This window comes from Oncorhynchus nerka, linkage group LG11, assembly GCF_034236695.1.
Source record: "Oncorhynchus nerka isolate Pitt River linkage group LG11, Oner_Uvic_2.0, whole genome shotgun sequence".
Taxonomy (NCBI): domain Eukaryota; kingdom Metazoa; phylum Chordata; class Actinopteri; order Salmoniformes; family Salmonidae; genus Oncorhynchus; species Oncorhynchus nerka.
This window is the reverse complement of record NC_088406.1, coordinates 42,182,339-42,199,870: the sequence shown is the minus strand read 5'-3', so window position 1 is coordinate 42,199,870 and position 17,532 is coordinate 42,182,339. Positions and strand designations below refer to the sequence as shown.

Sequence of the window (17,532 nt, the reverse complement as noted above, 5' to 3'; positions counted from 1 at the left end):
GCGTTGTCTGGCTTGATAGTTGGTTTATGAAATGTTTATTTTTTCCCTAAGTTTTAAATTGTATATTTCTGGACAGGTTGGTTTCCCTGACTTGTTCTTCCCTCTTTCCCAGGTGGCGCTCCACTACAACATCCCTACTCCTACTGACAGCACAACGCTCAGTATCCAGGTGAAGCCAGAGGTGGACTGCAACAGTAACTCTTTGAGACCCAGAGTCACGCTGAAACTCCAGTCTCAGTAAGAATGAATGACACATTTGCGTTCACAGAAGCATTCTTTCAATCAGTTTATTGATGACACTCAGTTTTTATTTTGGAGCATGTCTTACAGAATGGGCTTGGCCCAACTTACTTGGTTTCCTATAGGTTATGGAATTTCTAGTTTCTACCAGTAACAGTACGAAAACACATCAGACAACCATGTCTTTTTTATGGCTAATATAATAAAAGTATCGATTTTATCTATTCGTTTTATTTCAAGCAATTGTAAAAATCTCACTTTGATATCACAGGCATCTCTTTGCTTTCACAGATATCATGGAAAGGAGCTGACCACCAATATGATTATAGTGGATTTGAAAATGCTTTCTGGGTTTGTCCCAGACCCAGAGTCTTTGGGGAGGGTGAGTTTTTGTGATTATCATACATTTATGGTGTTACCTATAACCTTTTTCCATGTAGCTCTTGCCTCTCATCTGTGAACTTTTCAGAAACTGACCTTTTTTGTCCATGCCATATGAATAATCAGTGAATGGCCTGTCTTCACAGCTGAGGGGTTCAGGTCGAGTGGATCGTGTCGATACCAAAGATGACCATGTGTTAATGTACTTGAGAGAGGTGAGACCAGTTTGAACAGTGCACATAGCACTCTCAATATAATGAAATTCATTTTAAATAACATATACTGTATATATTGATGTAATTCTGTTGAAATACTGTCACGCCTGCTCCCGCTCTTCCTCCCTCTGGCCCTCGAGGGCGCCAGACTCCCCAACATTACTCACTAAAGCCACCTTCAGTACGCACACCTGCCTTTCCCCATCACATGCATCAGCACTCATTGGACTCATTTGGGATCAATTACTTGTTTAATATCCTTCCCTATATCTGTCTGTTTCCTAGCTCTGTTCCCTGCTTCGGGATTGTTTGTCATATGTCCTTGTTTACCCGTGTGCTGACGCTGTTCCTGTCGTGTTCTATGTCAGTTCCTGAATAAATGTTTGACTCCCCATACCTGCTTCTCCTGTCCGGCGTCGGCCCTTACACATACAGTACCAGTCAAAAGTTTGGACACACCTACTCATTCAAGGGTTTTTATTTATTTTCACTATTTTCTACATTGTATAATAATAGTGAAGAGATCAAAACTATTAAATAACACATGGAATCATGTAGTAACCACAAAAGTGTTAAACAAATCAAAATATATTTTAGATTTTAGATTCTTCAAAGTAGCCACCCTTTGCCTTGATGACAGCTTTGCACACTTTTGGCATTCTCTCAACCAACTTCATGAGGAATGCTTTTCCAACAGTCTTGAAAGAGTTCCCACATATGCTGGGCACTTGTTGGCTGCTTTTCCTTCACTCTGCGGTCCAACTCATCCCAAACCCTTTCAATTGGGTTGGGGTTGGGTGATTGTGGAGGCCAGGTTATCTGTTGCAGCACTCCATCACTCTCCTGCTTGGTCAAATAGCCCTTAAACAGACTGGAGGTGTGTTTTGGGTCATTGTCCTGTTGAAAAACAAATGATTGACCCACTAAGCGCAAACCAGATGGGATGGAGTGTCGCTGCAGAATGCGGTGGTAGCCATGCTGGTTAAGTGTGCCTTGAATTCTAAATGAATCACTGACAGTGTCACCAGCAAAACACCCCCACACCATCACACCTCCTGCTCCATGCTTCACGGGGGGAACCACACATGCAGAGATAATCCGTTCACCTACTCTGCGTGTTATGCAGGTGAGTGAGGACCCAACAGCGATTCAACAGAAACAGAGTCTTTTAATGTCCAAACAGGGAAAACATAAATCCTCAATCTTTACAGGAGATGTCCAAACAGGGAAAACATAAATCCTCTATCTTTGCAGGAGAGTCCTCCTTCTAGTAGTAGAGGAGAATTGCAGGGCTAGCGGCAACAGACTGCAGGTCCCTCTGGGTAGGCGCGGGCCGTAGAGGACAGAGACACCTGCTCACATGCAGCATCTGATGAAGAGGCAGATTACGACAGGACGGGACAAGGGCAAAGCAAACAAGAATCCGACAAGGACAGAAGCAGAAACAGAGAGAGAAATAGAGACTTAATCAGAGGGCAAAAGAGGAGACAGGTGTGAGAGAGTAAACAAGGTCGTTAGGAGAATGGGGAACAGCTGGGAGCAGGAACGGAACGATAGAGAGAGATAGTAACCTAATACGACCAGCAGGGGGAAACGAAGAGAAGAGAAAGCACAGGGACAAGACATAACATGACAGTACCCCCCCACTCACCGAGCGCCTCCTGGCGCACTCGAGGAGGAAACCTGGCGGCAACAGAGGAAATCATCGATCAGCGAACGGTCCAGCACGTCCCGAGATGGAACCCAACTCCTTTCCTCAGGACCGTAACCCTCCCAATCCACTAGGTACTGATGACCACGGCCGCGAGGACGCATGTCCATAATCTTCCGGACCCTGTAGATAGGTGCGCCCTCGACAAGGACGGGGGGAGACGAACGGGGGCGCGAAGAAAAGGCTTGACACAGGAGACATGGAAGACCGGGTGGACGCGACGAACATGTCGCGGAAGAAGAAGTCGCACTGCGACAGGATTAACGACCTGAGAAATACGGAACGGACCAATGAACCGCGGGGTCAACTTGCGAGAAGCTGTCATAAGGGGAAGGTTACGAGTGGAGAGCCAAACTCTCTGACCGCGACAATACCTAGGACTCTTAGTCCTACGCTTATTAGCGGCTCTCACAGTCTGCGCCCTATAACGGCAAAGTGCAGACCTGACCCTCTTCCAGGTGCGCTCACAACGTTGGACAAAAGCCTGAGCGGAGGGGACGCTGGACTCGGCGAGCTGGGACGAGAACAGAGGAGGCTGGTACCCGAGGCTACTCTGAAAAGGAGATAGCCCGGTCGCAGACGAAGGAAGCGAGTTGTGAGCGTATTCTGCCCAGGGGAGCTGTTCTGCCCAAGACGCAGGGTTTCGAAAGGAAAGACTGCGTAAGATGCGACCAATAGTCTGATTGGCCCGTTCTGCTTGACCGTTAGACTGGGGGTGAAAACCGGAAGAGAGACTGACGGAAGCCCCAATCAAACGGCAAAACTCCCTCCAAAATTGAGACGTGAATTGCGGACCCCTGTCCGAAACGGCGTCTGACGGAAGGCCATGAATTCTGAAAACATTCTCAATGATGATTTGTGCCGTCTCTTTAGCAGAAGGAAGCTTAGCGAGGGGAATAAAATGAGCCGCCTTAGAGAACCTATCGACAACCGTTAGAATAACAGCCTTCCCCGCTGACGAAGGCAGACCGGTAATAAAGTCTAAGGCGATGTGAGACCACGGTCGAGAGGGAATGGAAAGCGGTCTGAGAAGGCCGGCAGGAGGAGAGTTACTGGACTTAGTCTGCGCGCAGTCCGAACAAGCAGCCACGAAACGACGCGTGTCACGCTCCTGAGTGGGCCACCAAAAACGCTGGCGAATAGAAGCAAGCGTACCCCGAACGTACCCGGCTCACTCTGCCAAGTTAGCGGGTGGCCGGCTAACTTGGCAGAGTGAGCCCACTGAAGAACGGCCAGACGAGTAGGAACGGGAACGAAAAGAAGGTTCCTAGGACAAGCGCGCGGCGACGGAGTGTGAGTGAGTGCTTGCTTTACCTGCCTCTCAATTCCCCAGACAGTCAACCCGACAACACGCCCCTCAGGGAGAATCCCCTCGGGGTCGGTGGAGGCTACTGAAGAACTGAAGAGACGGGATAAAGCATCAGGCTTGGTGTTCTTTGAGCCCGGACGATAAGAAATAACGAACTCGAAATGAGCGAAAAACAGCGCCCAACGAGCCTGACGCGCATTAAGTCGTTTGGCAGAACGGATGTACTCAAGGTTCTTTTGGTCAGTCCAAACGACAAAAGGAACGGTCGCCCCCTCCAACCACTGTCGCCATTCGCCTAGGGCTAAGCGGATGGCGAGCAGTTCGCGGTTTCCCACATCATAGTTACGTTCTGACGGCGACAGGCGATGAGAAAAATACGCGCAAGGGTGGACCTTATCGTCAGAATGGGAGCGCTGGGACAGAATGGCTCCCACGCCCACCTCTGACGCGTCAACCTCGACAATGAACTGTCTAGAGACGTCAGGTGTAACAAGGATAGGAGCGGATGTAAAACGCTTCTTGAGGAGATCAAAAGCTCCCTGGGCGGAAACGGACCACTTAAAGCACGTCTTGACAGAAGTAAGGGCTGTGAGAGGAGCTGCCACCTGACCGAAATTACGAATAAAACGACGATAGAAATTCGCGAAACCGAGAAAGCGCTGCAGCTCGACACGTGACTTAGGGACGGGCCAATCGCTGACAGCTTGGACCTTAGCGGGATCCATCTGAATGCCTTCAGCGGAAATAACAGAACCGAGAAATGTGATGGAGGAGACATGAAAAGCGCACTTCTCAGCCTTCACATAAAGACAATTCTCTAAAAGGCGCTGGAGGACACGTCGAACGTGCTGAACATGAATCTGGAGTGACGGAAAAAAAAAATCAGGATATCGTCAAGGTAAACGAAAACAAAGATGTTCAGCATGTCTCTCAGTACATCATTCACTAATGCCTGAAAGACAGCTGGAGCGTTAGAGAGACCGAACGGCAGAACCCGGTATTCAAAGTGCCCTAACGGAGTGTTAAACGCCGTTTTCCACTCGTCCCCCTCCCTGATGCGCACGAGATGGTAAGCGTTACGAAGGTCCAACTTAGTGAAAAACCTGGCTCCCTGCAGGATCTCGAAGGCTGAAGACATAAGGGGCAGCGGATAACGATTCTTAACCGTTATGTCATTCAGCCCTCGATAATCCACGCAGGGGCGCAGGGTCCCGTCCTTTTTCTTAACAAAAAACCCCGCTCCGGCGGGAGAGGAGGAAGGGACTACGGTACCGGCGTCGAGAGCTACAGACAAATAATCTTCGAGAGCCTTACGTTCGGGAGCCGACAGAGAGTATAGTCTACCCCGGGGGGAGTGGTACCCGGAAGGAGATCAATACTACAATCATACGACCGGTGAGGAGGAAGGGAGGTGGCCCTGGACCGACTGAAGACCGTGCGCAGATCATGATATTCCTCCGGCACCCTGTCAAATCACCAGGCTCCTCCTGTGAAGAGGGGGCAGAAGAAACAGGTGGAATAGCAGACATTAAACACTTCACATGACAAGAGACGTTCCAGGAGAGGATAGAGTTACTAGACCAATTAATAGAAGGATTATGACACACTAGCCAGGGATGGCCCAAAACAACAGGTGTAAAAGGTGAACGAAAAATCAAAAAAGAAATGGTTTCGCTATGATTACCAGAGACAGTGAGGGTTAAAGGTAGCGTTTCACGCTGAATCCTGGGGAGAGGACTACCATCCAAGGCGAACATGGCCGTGGGCTCCCCTAACTGTCTGAGAGGAATGTCATGTTCCCGAGCCCAGGCTTCGTCCATAAAACAGCCCTCCGCCCCAGAGTCTATCAAGGCACTGCAGGAAGCTGCCGAACCGGTCCAGCGTAGATGGACCGACAAGGTAGTACAGGATCTTGAAGGAGAGACCTGAGTAGTAGCGCTCACCAGTAGCCCTCCGCTTACTGGACATGAAATGACAAAATGACCAGCGGAACCGCAATAGAGACAGAGGCGGTTGGTGATTCTTCTTTCCCTCTCCTTAGTCGAGATGCGAATACCCCCCAGCTGCATGGGCTCAGCACCTGAGCCAGTGGAGGAAGATGGTAGTGATGCGGAGAGGGGGGAAACGGATAACGCGAGCTCTCTTCCACGAGCTCGGTGACGAAGATCTACCCGTCGTTCTATGCGAATAGCGAGTTCAATCAAAGAATCCACGCTGGAAGGAACCTCCCGGGAGAGAATCTCATCCTTTACCTCCGCGTGGAGACCCTCCAGAAAACGAGCGAGCAACGCCGGCTCGTTCCAGTCACTGGAGGCAGCAAGAGTGCGAAACTCTATAGAGTAGTCCGTTATGGATCGATTACCTTGACATAGGGAAGACAGGACCCTGGAAGCTTCTTTCCCAAAAACTGAACGATCAAAAACCCGTATCATCTCCTCCTTAAAGTTCTGATACTGGTTAGTACACTCAGCCCTTGCCTCCCAGATTGCCGTGCCCCACTCACGAGCCCGTCCAGTAAGGAGAGATATGACGTAGGCTATACGAGCTGTACCCCTGGAGTACGTGTTGGGCTGGAGAGAGAACACAATATCACACTGGGTGATGAACGAGCGGCATTCAGTGGGCTCCCCAGAGTAACACGGTGGGTTATTAATTCTGGGCTCCGGAGACTCGGAAGCCCTGGAAGTAGCCGGTGGATCGAGGCGGAGATTGTGAATATGTTTCGAGAGGTCGGAGACTTGGGCGGCCAGGGTCTCAACGGCATGTCGAGCAGCAGACAATTCCTGCTCGTGTCTGCCTAGCATCGCTCCCTGGATCTCGACGGCTGAGTAGAGATGATCCGAAGTCGCTGGGTCCATTCTTGGTCGGATTCTTCTGTTATGCAGGTGAGTGAGGACCCAACAGCGATTCAACAGAAACAGAGTCTTTTAATGTCCAAACAGGGAAAACATAAATCCTCAATCTTTACAGGAGATGTCCAAACAGGGAAAACATAAATCCTCTATCTTTGCAGGAGAGTCCTCCTTCTAGTAGTAGAGGAGAATTGCAGGGCTAGCGGCAACAGACTGCAGGTCCCTCTGGGTAGGCGCGGGCCGTAGAGGACAGAGACACCTGCTCACACGCAGCATCTGATGAAGAGGCAGATTACGACAGGACGGGACAAGGGCAAAGCAAACAAGAATCCGACAAGGACAGAAGCAGAAACAGAGAGAGAAATAGAGACTTAATCAGAGGGCAAAAGAGGAGACAGGTGTGAGAGAGTAAACAAGGTCGTTAGGAGAATGGGGAACAGCTGGGAGCAGGAACGGAACGATAGAGAGAGAGAGAGATAGTAACCTAATACGACCAGCAGGGGGAAACGAAGAGAAGAGAAAGCACAGGGACAAGACATAACATGACACTGCGTCTCACAAAGACATTGCAGTTGGAACAAACTTTTTTTCTTTAGCAAATTTGGACTCATCAGACCAAAGGACAGATTTCCACTGATCTAATGTCCATTGCTCATGTTTCTTGGCCGAAGCAAGTCTCTTCTTCTTATTGGTGTCCTTTAGTGGTTGTTTCTTTGCAGCAATTGAACCATGTAGGCCTGATTCACGCAGTCTCCTCTTAACAGTTGATGTTGAGATGTGTCTGTTACTTGAACTCTGTGAAGCATTTATTTTGCCTACAATCTGAGGTGCAGTAAACTCTAATGAACTTATCCTCTGCAGCAGAGGTAACTCTGGGTCTTCCTTTCCTTTGGCGGTCCTCATGAGAGACAGTTTCATCATAGCGCTTGATGGTTTTTCGACTGCACTTTAAGAAACGTTCAAAGTTCTTGAAATATTCTGTATACAATAGTACGCACGTATAAACACCATGGGACCATGCAGCCGTCATTCCTGTTCTGGAAGGAGACGCGTTCTGTCTCCTTGAGATGATTGTACTTTGGTGCGAAAAGTGCAAATCAATCCCAGAATAACAGCAAAGGACCTTGTGAAGATGCTGGAGGAAACAGGTACAAAAGTATCTATATGCACAGTAAAACGAGTCCTATATCGACATAATCTGAAAGGCCGCTCAGCAAGGAAGAAGCCACTGCTCCAAAACCACCAGACTACGGTTTGCAACTGCACATGGGAACAAAGTTTGTACTTTTTGGAGAAATGTCCTCTGGTCTGATGAAACAAAAATAGAACTGTTTGGACATAATGACCATCGTTATGTTTGGAGGAAAAATGGGGAGGCTTGCAAGCCGAAGAATACCATCCCAAACGTGAAGCACGGGGGTGGCAGCATCATGTTGTGGGGCTGCTTTGCTGCAGGTGGGACTGGTGTACTTCACAAAATAGATGGCATCATGAGGTTGGAAAATTATGTGGATATATTGAAGCAACATCTCAAGACATCAGTCAGGAAGTTAAAGCTTGGTCGCAAATAGGTCTTCCAAATAGACAATGACCTCAAGCATACTTCCAAAGTTGTGGCAAAATGGCTTAAGGACAACAAAGTCAAGGTATTGGAGTGGCCATCACAAAGCCCTGACCTCAATCCCATAGAAAATGTGTGGGCAGAACTGAAAAAGCGTATGCGAGCAAGGAGGCCTACAAACCTGACTCAGTTACACCAGCTGTCAGGAGGAATGGGCCAAAATTCACTTATTGTGGGAAGCTTGTGGAAGGCTACCTGAAACATTTGACCCAAGTTAAACAATTTAAAGGCAATGTTAACAAATACTAATTGAGTGTATGTAAACCACTGACCCACTGGGAATGTGATGAAAGAAATAAAAGCTGAAATAAATCATTCTCTCTACTGTTATTCTGACATTTCACATTCTTAAAATAAAGTGGTGATCCTAACTGACCTAAAACAGGGAATTTTTACTAGTATTAAATGTCAGGAATTGTGAAAAACTGAGTTTAAATGTATTTGGCTAAGGTGTATGTAAACTTAAGACTTCAACTATACATGTAGATAGAGTTCGTTAAAAATTAATATGGCCTTGGTCTTTTACCAAATAGGGCTATCTTCTGTATACCACCCCTACCTTTGACACAACACAACTGATTGGCTCAAACGCATTAAGAAGGAAATAAATTCCACAAGTTAACTTTTAACAAGGCACACCTGTTCTTTAAAATGCATTCCATGCAGCTGGTAGAGAGAATGCCAAGTGTGTGTGCAAGGCAAAGGGTGGCTACTTTGAATAATCTCAAATATAATATTTGTTTAACACTTTTTTGGTTACTACATGATTTCATATGTGTTATTAATTGTTTTGATGTCCTCACTATTGTTCTACAATGTGGAAAATAGTAAACATAAAGAAAAACCCTTGAATGAGCAGGTGTGTCTAAACTTTAGACTTGTACTGTATATCTACTCTGGAATTGTTTTGTGTGGAATGTCCTTCAGTCAGCAAAGTTGATTGGAAACTTTTGAATAACGTTTAAATAATTGTGACCAATGTTTTTTCCTCCGAACAGTTACCATCATTATTTCCTTTCAACCACACACTGGACATCACGCAGGAGGTCCGAGTAAAGAATCTAAAGCCAGCGGTGATCAAGATCTACGACTACTACCAGCCAAGTAAGTTTAAACCTAAACCCCCTCCCCAAAGTATTTTTCGCTCTTCTTATTACTAACATTTGGTTAACTTGTGTTCATTTACTGGGACTTACCTGTCTTGTGATTTTATTCAGGTGACCAGGCAGAGACAGAATATGTCTTCCTTTGCAAGTAGGGGTTACAAGCTGGTAATCTATTTAAAATCTTGAATTAATGATCATTTTAGATACGCTATACAGTGCATTAGGAAAGTATTCAGACCCCTTCACTTTTTCCACATTTTGTTACGTTACAGCCTTATTCTAAAATGTATTAAATTAACATTTTTAACATCAATCTACAGACAATAGACAATGCCTTTGTTTCTCAAATGACTGCCTCGCCTGATTCACCAACTACTTCTCAGATAGAGTTCAGTGTGTCAAATCGGAGGGCCTGTTGTTCGGACCTCTGGCAGTCTCTATGCCACAGGGTTCAATTCTCGGGCTGACTCCTTTCTCTGTATACATCAAATGATGTCGTTCTGGCTGCTAGTGATTCTCTGATCCACCTCTACGCAGACAACACCATTCTGTATACTTCTGGCCCTTCTTTGGACACTGTGTTAACTCACCTCCAGATGAGCTTCAATACCATACAACTCTCCTTCCGTGGCCTCCATCTGCTCTTAAATGCAAGTTAAACTAAATGCATGCTCTTCAACCGAGCTGCCCGCCCATCCAGCATCACTACTCTGGATGGTTCTGACTTAGAATATGTGGACAACTACAAATACCTAGGTGTCTGGTTAGACTGTGAACTCTCCTTCCAGACTCACATTAAGCATCTCCAATACAAAATTACATCTAAAATGACATCTAGAATCAGCTTCCTATTTCGCAACAAAGCATCCTTCACTCATGCTGCCAAACCCTCGTAAAACTGACTATCCTGGCTGGCCCTCGCTTCATATTCGTTGCCAAACCCACTGGCTCCAGGTCATCTATAAGTCTTTGCTAGGTAAAGCCCCGCCTTATCTCAGCTCACTGGTCACCATAGCAGGACCCACCTAGAGCACGCGCTCCAGCAGGTATATTTCACTGGTCACCCCCAAAGCCAACTTCTCCTTTGGCCGCCTTTCCTTCCAGTTCTCTGCTGCCAATGACTGGAATGAATTGCAAAAATCACTGAAGCCTCATATCTCCCACACTAACTTTAAGCACCAGCTGTCAGAGCAGCTCACAGATCACTGCACCTGTAAATAGGCCATCCAACTACCTCATCCGCATACTGTTATTTATTTATTTTGTTTTATTTGCACCCCAGTATCTCTACTTGCACATTCATGTTCTGCACATCTATCCCTCCAGTGTTTAATTGCTAAATTGTAATTATTTCACCACTATGGCCTATTTATTGCCTTACCTCCCTTATCTTACCTCATTTGTACACACTGTATATAGTATTTTTCTATTGTGTTACTGACTGTTTATTCCATGTGTAACTGTTGTTGTTTTTGTCGCACTGCTTTGCTTTTTCTTGGCCAGGTCGCAGTTGTAAATGAGAACTTGTTCAACTAGCCTACCTGGTTAAATAAAAGGTGAATTAAAAAAAAATATATATATATATATTTTTTTAAATACCCCATAATGACAAAGGTTTGCAAATGTATTACAAATAAAAAACAGATGCCATATAAGTATTCAGACACTTTGCTATGAGACTCGAAATTGAGCTCAGGTGCATCCTATTTCCATTGATCCTTCTTGAGATGTTTCTACAACTTGATTGGAGTCCACCTGTGGTAAATTAAATTGCTTGGACATGATTTGGAAAGGCCCACAGTCTATATAAGGTCCCATAGTTGACAGTGCATTTTAGAGCAAAAACCAAGCCGTGAGGTCGAAAGTATTGTTCGTACAGCTCTGAGACAGGATTGAGTCGAGGCATAGATCTGGGGAAGGGTACCAATACATTTCTGCAGCATTGAAGGTCCCCAAGAACACAGTGGTCTTCATCATTCTTAAATGGAAGAAGTTTGGAACCACCCAGACTATTCCTAGAGCTCGCTGCCTGGCGAAATGGAGCAATCGGGGGAGAAGGGCCTTGGGTCAGGGAGGTGATCAAGAACCGATGGTCACTCTGACAGAGCACCAGAGTTCCTCTGTGGAGATGGTTGTCCTTCTGGAAGGTTGTCCCATCTCTGCAGCACTCCACCAATCAGGCCTTTATGGTATAGTTGCCAGACGGAAGCCACTCCTCAGTAATAGGCACATGACAGCCCGCTTGGAGTATGCCAAAAGTCACTTAAATGACTCAGACCATGAGAAACAAGATTCTCTTGTCTGATGAAACCAAGATTGAACTCTTTGGCCTGAATGCCAAGCGTCACGTCTGGAAGCATGGTGGTTGCAACATCATGCTGTGGGTATGTTTTTCAGCGGCAGGGACTGGGAGACTAGTCAGGATCGAGGGAAAGATGAACAGAGCAAAGCACAGAGAGATCCTTGATGAAAACCTGTTCAGCACCTCAGCCTGGGGCGAAGGTTCACCCAACTGGACAACAACCCTAAGCACACAGCCAAGACAATGCAGGAGTGGCTTCGGGACCTGTATCTGAAGGTCCGTGATTGGCCCAGCCAGAGCCCGGATTTGAACCCACCTAAAGTTAGCAAGATGCTGCTGACAGAGATTGTCGCCTCGCTTCGAGTCCTTAGGAAACTGTTACATACGCCTCTAGGAAGAGGGAACGTAACACCCTGCTACAACTCAACTCTCCGTGGTGTGAAAGAGGTATGGGACTGTAGGTGCGAGTAAGGATGACAAAAGGCAGAGAATTTACCGTTTACTGGGAATGTATTCCTTCACACAGTGATACAGGGAAAAGGGGCTGGACGGAACCAAAGCAAAGAAAGTAAATGTCAAAGCCCCCCTCCTATCTTACCTGCCTACCCACTACTTATCTAACTTAGCACCACCTGGTGCGCTAACCAAAATACAGGGGGTGGTCCGCCCAGGTCTTACCTAGTGTGCATAGACAGAGTATATACTATGGGTCTATGTATGCCCGTGGGCCTTTTGCCTAAGCACTCCCTAGGTGCCTTCCCCTTCCCCCCTGGGAACAAATGAAACAGAATATTACAAACTACTTCACAACAAAACTGAGAAAAAACTAACTCCGGACATTAAAGAAGCTCTCGCTCTCTGAGCACCAACCTAACCCGGAACATACCAATCACCTCTCTCAGCAACAACTAACATAGTACATACAAAAGTATCTAATCTCTCTGAAAAACAACCAAAATATGATATACCCCTCTGTCATCAGCCTCCTCTCTCTTCGGAGCAACAGAACTTATATAGCTTCAGAAGGAGTTGGTAATTGGAGACAGCTGCGTCTTGACAAGGGGGCGGGGTCAGCTCTCCAATCATCAATGGGGCTGACCAATCAGCTGCTTGGGGAGAATTTCAGGAAGCCATTTCCTGAAATACATACATGAAAATACACAAACCACAACACAGAAACTGGGGAACGTAACAGAAACTGTGCAGTATTTTGTTGTTTTATGTATTATTTCTTACATTGTTACCCCAGGAAATCTTAAGTCTTATTACATACAGCCGGGAAGAACTATTGGATATAAGTGCGACATCAACTTACCAACATTACGACCAGGAATACAACTTTCCCGAAGCGAATCCTCTGTTTGGACCACCACCCAGAACAATGGATCTAATCCCAGAAGCCGACCCAAAACAACGGCGCTGCAGAAGGGGCAGGCGGAGCGGCCTCCTGGTCAGGCTCCCTAGACGTGCACGTCGCTCACCGCTCCCGAGTATACTACTCTCCAATGTCCAGTCTCTTGACAAGAAGGTCGATGAAATTTGAGCAAGGGTTGCATTCCAGAGAGACATCGGAGATTGTAACATTCTCTGTTTCACAGAAACATGGCTCTCTCGGGAGATGTTGTCGGAATCCGTTCAGCCACCGGGCTTCTCCATGCTTCACGCCAACAGAAATAAACACCTCTCTGGGAAGAGGAAGGGCGGGGGTGTATGCTTCATGATTAACGACTCATGGTGTAATCATAAGAACATACAGGAACTCAAGTCCTTCTGCTCACCCGACATACAGTATTGCTGACTCTGTGAGTGAGTTTATAAGGAAGTGCATTGGAGATGTGGTACCCACTGTGACTATTTAAAACATACCCTAACCAGAAACCGTGGATGGATAGTGGCATTCTCGCAAAACTAACAGCATGGATGGATGGCAACTGAAAGTGCGAACCACCGCATTTAGCCATGGAAAGAGGACTGGGAATATGGCTGAATATAAACAATGTAGTTATTCCTTCCGCAAGGCAATCAAACAAGCGAAATGCTGGTACAGGGACAAAGTGGAGTCGCAATTCAACGGCTCAGACACAAAACGTGTGTGGCAGGGTCTACAGGAGATCACGGACTACAAAAATAACTAAATGACTATCGCCCCGTAGCACTCACTTCTGTCATCATTAAGTGCTTTGAGAGACTAGTCAAGGATCATATCACTTCCACCTTACCGGCCAACCTAGACCCACTTCACTTTGCATACAGCCCCAACAGGTCCACACATGATGCAATCGCCATCACACTGCACACTGCCCTATCCCATCTGGACAAGAGGAATACTTATGTAAGAATGCTGTTCATTGACTACAGCTCAGCATTCAAAACCATAGTACCCTCCAAGCTCATCATCAATCTGGAGGCCCTGGGCCTCAACCCCGCCCTGTGCAATTAGGTCCTGGACTTTCTGATGGGTCGCCCCCAGGTGGTGAAGGTAGGAAACAACATCTCCACTTCGCTGACCCTCAACACTGGGGACCCACAAGAGTGCATGCTCAGCTCCCTCCTGTACTGTACTCCCTGTTCACCACGAGTGCGTGGCCATGCACGCCTCCAACTCAATCATCAAGTTTGCAAATGACACAACGGTAGTGGGCTTGATTACCAACAACGACAAGAGAGCCCACAGGGAGAAGGTGAGGGCACTCAGAGTGTGGTGTCAGGAAAACAACCTCTCACTCAATGTCAACAAAACAAAGGAGATGATCGTGGACTTCAGGAAACAGCAGAGGGAGCACCCCCCATCCACATCGAAGGGACAGCAGTGGAGAAGGTGAAAAGTTTTAAGATCCTCTGCGTATACATCAGACAAACTGAAATGGTCCACGCACACAGACAGTGTGGCGAAGAAGGCGCAATAGCGCCTCTTCAACCTCAGGAGGCTGAAGAAATGTTCCTTGTCACCCAAAACCCTGACAAGCTTTTACAGTTGCACAATCGAGAGCTTCCTGTCAGGCTGTATCACGGCCTGGTTTGGCCTGGAATGGCAACTGCACCGCCCTCAACAGCAAGGCTCTCCAGAGGGTCTGCACAACGCATCACCGTGGGCAAACTACCAGCCCTCCATGACACCTACAGCACTCGATGTCACAGGAAGGCCAAAGAGACAACACCCACCCGAGCCACTGCCTGTTCACACCGCTACCATACAGAAGGCGAGGTTCATACAGGTGCATCAAAGCTGGTACCGAGAGACTGAAAAACAGCTTCTATCTCAAGGCCATCAGACTACTAAACAGCAATCACTAACTCAGAGAGGCTGCTGCCTACATTGAGATCCAATCACTGGCCACTTTAATAAATGGATCACTAGTCACTTTAAATACTGCCACTTTAACAACATTTACATATTCTTATTACTCATACCATATGTACAGTATATAATGTATTTTATACCATCTATTGCACCTTGCCTATGCCGCTCGGCCATCGCTCATCTATATATTTATATGTACATATTCTCATTTACCCCTTTAGATTTATGTGTATTAGGTAGTTGTTGGGGAATTGTTAAATTACTTGTTAGATATTACTGCACTGTCGGAACTAGAAGCACAAGCATTTCGCTACACTTTGCATTAACATCTGCTAACCATGTGTATGTGACCAATACAATTTGATTTGATCTCTGGAGAGACCTGAAAATAGCTGTACAGTGACCATCCAACCTGACAGAGCTTGAAAGGATCTGCAGAGAAGAATGGGAGAAACTCCCCAAATACAAGTGTGCCAAGCTTGTAGAAGACTTGAGGCTGTAATCGCTGCCAACTGTGCTTTAACAAAGTCTGAATACTTATGTAAATGTATTTTTTATAAATTAGCAGGAATCTATACAAATAAAAATAAGTTTTTGCTTTGTCATTTAGGGGTATTGTGTGTATATTGATGACATTTGTTACATGTTTTATCCATTTTAGAATAGGCTGTAACATAACAAAATATGGAAAAAGTTCAAGCGGTCTGAATACTTTACGAATGCACTGCACAAAACTATTTGTGGATTCAGCCATTTCATGTATAAAATCGAACACACAGCCATGCAATCTCAGTAGAGAAACATTGGCAGTAGAATGGCCTTACTGAAGACCTCAGTGACTTTCAACGTCATAGTCATTTCATACAATTTCTGCTCTGCGAGAGCTGTCCCGGTCAACTGTAGGTGCTGCTGTTCTGAAGTGGAAACGTCTAGGAGCAACAACAGCTCAGCTGCAAAGTTTTAGGCCACACAAGGTCACAGAACAGGACCGCCGAGTGCTGAAGCGAGTAGCGTGGAGGTTGTTATAGCAGCAAAGGGGGGACCAACTCCATATTAATGCCCATGATTTTAGAATGAGATGTTCAATGAGCAGTTGTCCACATACTTTTGGTAGTGTGGTGTGTCTGACTCATATGGTATACAGTATGTGCTATACATTATTTAGTTAACTGAGTCAATATTCCTCCAATCCTTTTACCCAAATGCTGGTCAGTTTGTTAAATCATTAATTTCTTACATGTACTATATCTACCTATTCATTGCATTTTCCCCTCTGCAGATGTAAGAAGAAAATGACATTCACCTGCAACCCTTGAGACATCTTTCAAGCTCTAAAGTAAATGATGTAACTTTCTGTAATCAAAGTTTTTCATTAAAACACTTTTTCTTTAAAAAATGTATCCAGATTGTTTTGCGTGTACGTTGTGATGTCACACTGTGGCAAGAAATTAGTTCCACGATATAGGCTCAGGAGTGTATTGAAAGGCTTTATGTAAGACAGTGGGTCTCTTCCTGGGCTAAGTACCCATGGCAGTATCTGGCCTATCCACAAGGGGGAAATGGGAAGACTCATACACAGATCAATATGTGAATGGGGGGTACATTAAATTTAAAGAGAACCACTATACTAGACCATATCAAAGGATAAAAAACTATAGCCTACATTTTGGAACAAATTATTGTATTTGTTAAGTTCCAGAGAGCTGCAATGTACTGTTAATCAGTGTTGCCAACTGTACGAAGATGTGCAAATGTTCTCTCAATAATCTCTATTTTGAATGTATGCTAATGCACTAATGACAATCATTTATTGAGCTAATGGTGTAGATAAGGCATGGAAAGATGTGGTTGAGGCAAGTTCAGACAGGAAACACCACGTATTTGTTTAACCATTTATTTGAAAGATTACAATACATGCAATACGTTGTCTTGGCGTTAGACTCTGCTCCTTCAGGGTAGCATCATGTTAAGATAATAATTACAGGCAGTGAGCAAGGTACACTGTTACCAGTTGTCTTGGCTTTAGACTCTGCTCCTTCAGGGTAGCATCATGTTAAGATAATAATTACAGGCGGTGAGCAAGGTACGCTGTTAGACTCTGCTCCTTCAGGGTAGCATCATGTTAAGATAATAATTACAGGCGGTGAGCAAGGTACGCTGTTAGACTCTGCTCCTTCAGGGTAGCATCATGTTAAGATAATAATTACAGGCGGTGAGCAAGGTACGCTGTTAGACTCTGCTCCTTCAGGGTAGCATCATGTTAAGATAATAATTACAGGCGGTGAGCAAGGTACGCTGTTAGACTCTGCTCCTTCAGGGTAGCATCATGTTAAGATAATAATTACAGGCGGTGAGCAAGGTACGCTGTTAGACTCTGCTCCTTCAGGTAGTGCCAGAGCATCATGTTAAGATAATAATTACAGGCGGTGAGCAAGGTAAGCTGTTAGACTCGCTAGGCACCGTGCGGTCTCGCCAAGATGGCGCTGTGAGCGCA

General features: G+C 45.9%; 1 pseudogene; it reads left to right on the top strand.

The window, feature by feature from the left end:
- Positions 1-16,438, top strand: part of LOC115136894 (alpha-2-macroglobulin-like) — a 40,317-nt pseudogene extending 23,879 nt beyond the window's left edge.
- Positions 16,439-17,532: the final 1,094 nt, after the last annotated feature.